The sequence below is a fragment of the Amborella trichopoda genome, chromosome 1 (genome assembly GCF_054954075.1).
Source record: "Amborella trichopoda isolate Santa Cruz 75 chromosome 1, AtrichopodaSantaCruz75HAP2 v2.0, whole genome shotgun sequence".
Taxonomy (NCBI): Eukaryota; Viridiplantae; Streptophyta; class Magnoliopsida; order Amborellales; family Amborellaceae; genus Amborella; species Amborella trichopoda.
The window spans coordinates 7,123,534-7,127,828 of record NC_142336.1 but is presented as its reverse complement, the minus strand read 5'-3'; positions in this window follow the sequence as shown (position 1 = coordinate 7,127,828).

The window sequence follows — 4,295 nt, the reverse complement described above, 5'->3', positions numbered from 1 at the left end:
TATTGACCATATCTTATCTTGATTATTGAAGGAATATCTTGACTTGATATTATTGAAGTATTCTTATAGAAAATATGAGATAGAATATGCAATTTATGGTATGCACTATATCTTTAAATGGATTTAATTTATTTAAATATATTGATGGGAAAATAGTTTAAGGAAAGGGGGATAATGGTTCATGCACATTCCATAATGTTGATGGCCCATCTATGGAATGGATGGCTCAGATCTCTCACCTCACAAGTCACCTTGATCAACGGTCCATATTCAATCTCAAGAAAAAGGCAAACTATGGAAACCCTAGACCTAAATTTCACTATAAATAGGGGTGCTTTCCCCCCATCTCAACACATATCTCTCACTTACAAACTCTCTCTCTATCTTCCCTAGGGGCCACATCCCTCTCTCTCCCTACTCTCTTATTTTCTCTCTCTACTCTCTCTCCTAAAAGGGACCCTAGGTGGCACGCCCAACATAGTGTCTCTCTCTTTCTCTCATGATCTAATCTAAGGGTTGAGAAAATTAGAGTTTGAGCCTAATTATTTTGAAGTTAGGGTTTTGTAGAGATTTAAGGGTGGTTACTTAGTTTGGCCGAAATTAGCTTTCCCGGTTTGAGATTGAAAGTAGACTGCTGATCCCGCGCCATTGGATGTGGTGACTCGGTGTGGAGTGTAAAAAGCCCGGTTGAGGTAATCTCCAGCATCTTTTCTTTTAAGTTTTTGTTCTTTTATTTTATATTCTCAAGCATAGTATTATGTTGTATGAATGGCATCAAGTAGTTGAAATTTATTTTATTGATGTATTATTTATTTTTGGAATTTCTATTGTTTGTAATAAGACCACCTGTGAGTGATCTTGTTGCCAAAATTATAAGGGGTGATTATTATTTAAAAAAAAAAAAAAAAATTGTATTTTCCCGTCATAAGATTACATAGGTCTTTCTTTCATTGATATCAAAACTAGTTTTACTTGATTGCTATTAGGAGTCTTTTCTTATTTTATTATTTTTTAGAGTATAAAATAATGCCTGCTCGTACCTTCATCTCTGAAATTCTGAAAACCGAAAGGTTTGATGGGACCAACTTTGCTTTATAGAAAAGAAAAATCAAATTTGTGCTCTATGAAGAAAACTTGCATGAGATACTCTTTGAAGACCGACCTCATCGTCAAACTGACGACTCTTCTCAAATAATCAAAGATGAGTACACCAATTGGAAGAGGAGGAACTTGATATGCAAGCACATTCTTTTATGTGCCGTAACTAACTCGTATGCTTCTGAGTACGAGTCAATCTATATTGCAAGTGAGATTTTTGATAAACTTGAAAGAGAGTATGTTGAACCTTCTCTCATGAAGCAATTTATGGCTATGAGAAAGTACAATGATTTAAAAATGGTAGAAGGTAACAAGTTTGCAGATCATGTGCACATGTTTCGTGCGTTAGTAAGAGATTTGGAAGATACAGGCATGAAGCCCAATGAATCTATGCAAGTGATTCATTTAATGAATTCTCTTCCGCATTCATGGGAGACCTTCATATCTTTCATCTCTGCTAGAAGAAAGGCACCAAAATTGGAGGAACTCATCACGACCGTCAAATCTGAAGAAGAAATGAGGAGTTCAAGGCAAACCCCAAGGGATGCTGTTCAAGGCAAAATCCCAACCATCTTTTAAATTTAAGAAAGGAAAGGGAAGAAAAACTTTTGAGAAGAAAAGATATTCCAAAAGAAGAGATTTTGGAAATAAGTGAGCAAAGAGAGAGACTCGAACTTGTTTATTTGCAAGAAGGTGGGCCACATAGCCAATAATTGTCGGTCCAACAAATCTAATGGAACTAATAAGGAATTGGCATGTGTGGTTTTCGAGTCCATGCTACTGACCCTAAGGAAGCTTCTTGGTGTCTTGACTCGGGGGTTACAGCTCATGTCACAAACACCAATGAAGGTTACTGTTCTTTCACTCCCATGGGGCCAGGACAATAGCATATATATATGGGAAGAAATCAGAAGACTGATGTACTTAGAGTTGGAGATTTTGAGCTGAAACTAAAAAGTGGGAGCACCCTGATCCTAAAACAAGCACTGTATGCTCCTGATATGAAGAAGTGCTTGGTTTCGGTTCCTAAGATGTCTATGGCTGGATTCATAACCACTTTTATTGGGGAGAAAGTAGTGGTCAATAAGGGGCAAGATGTGATCATGACTGGACGATTTGTAGACGGGTTATTTACGATTGAAATAAAAGAGAACGTTGCATATGTCTCATCCCCTAATGAATTAGATGCTACACTATGGCATATGAGGTTAGGACACATTAATATCAAACGAATGGAAAGATTAAAAAGGGACGAGATTCTTCATAATTATAAGGGAGATTTATCGAAAGTGTGCGAATCTTGTGTGCAAGGAAAACTAATAAGGAAAATTAACACCAGGGCAAAAAGAGTTACTAACACATTGGAAATCGTTCATAGTGACAAATGTTGACCTATGAATGTGACCATCAAAAGTGAAAAAAGATATTTTATCTCTTTTATAGATGATCACTCGCGATATGGCCATGTGTACCTTATTCATACAAAATCAGAAGCCCTAAAAAAATTCAAAGAATATAAAGCCCAAATAGAGAATCAAACCAACCTGAAAATTAAAGTCCTTAGAACCGATAGAGGGGGGGGAATATTCATCGGACCTTTTCAAAAAATTGTGCATTAAAAATGGGATCATCCATCAGTACACCATACCTTATACTCTTGAACATAATGGCGTAGCTGAGAGAATGAATAAGACCTTAGTGGAAATGGTAAGGAGTATGATGGGGCATGCGAATCTCTCATTGGAGTTTTGGGGAGAAGCTATATTAACGACATGTTACATCCTTAACCGAACTCCCACAAAAGCTATCCCACTTATTCCTCACGAAATTTTCACAGGTCGTACTCTCTCTCTTGAACACCTGAAAGTTTGGGGTTGCTCAGTCCATGTCCTTATCCCACATCAAATTATAATCAAATTGTAATCCAAAACTGTTAAAATCATTTTCATCAGTTACCCAAATCATGGTAAGGGGTATCGATTCTATAATCTTGAAACTGGTATGGTTAATGAAAGCCGCGATGCTCACTTTTTTGAGGCAGAATTCCTTGAAGCAAGGGTGAGTAGAAAACAAGCCAACTTTTATGAGGGGGCCAAAAATAAAGATGTAGTTCAAGACCTTGAACTTGAAACTTCTAAACCAACCCAACCTGTTTATGAACTCCCTAAAGAAAGTGAACATTTACCTGAACCATGAAGAAGTAACTGAGTCAGTAGACCACCTCTTTACCTAGAACATTTTGTCTACCTTGGAGAACATTTTGATAAGGTTGGGGAAGATCCAGATTCAGAGCCTAGAACTCACCGTGACGCCTTGACCTGTTTTGAAAGGGAATACAGGGTAGAAGCCATGAAAGATGAGTATGCTTCCATTAACCAAACCACGTATGGGATTCAGTACCCCTACCTGAAAAACATAAGGCCATTGGTTGTCAGTGGATTTTCAAGAAAAAATTGAACTCTGAAGGGAAAATATAACAATACAAAGCTAGGTTGGTTGCAAAGGGTTTCATCCAGAAAGAAGGGATAGATTATGAGGAAACGTTTTTTCCTGTTGCCAAATTTCCATCCATCCGAATCCTTATAGCTCTAGGAACTCATTTTGACTTTAAGGTTCATCAAATGGATGTCAAAACCGCCTTTCTAAATGGGGATTTAGAAGAAACCTGAGGGATTTGAAGAGAAAGGGAAAGAAAACCTTGTATGCAAACTTAATAAATCCCTTTTATAGCCTGAAACAAGCATCGCAACGTGGTACATAAAATTCCAAGAGCCTCTTGCTCTTGCAAGATTCTCTACAAATAATGAGGATTATTGCATATATCAAAAGATTAGTGGGAGTGATGTGGTATTTATATCGTTATATGTGGATGATATGTTAATTGTTAGTAGCTTAATTGCCCTAGTAGTAGAGACGAAAAATTTTCTTGCACAACACTTCGATATGAAAGATCTTGGGGAAGCTTCATATGTGTTAAGCATCAAAATAATAAGAAACAGGAGAGAGAAGGCTATCCAACTTTCCCAGGCAACCTACTGTAAGAGGATACTGGAAAAGTTTGATATGAGTATGTATAAGCCCATGTCAACCCCAATTGACAAAAAGACGAAGCTTAGTAATAAAATGTGTTCTACCGAAGAAATGGATATAAGAGCCATGGAGAGAGTGCCAAATAGGAGCGCCGGTGGGTCCTTTAC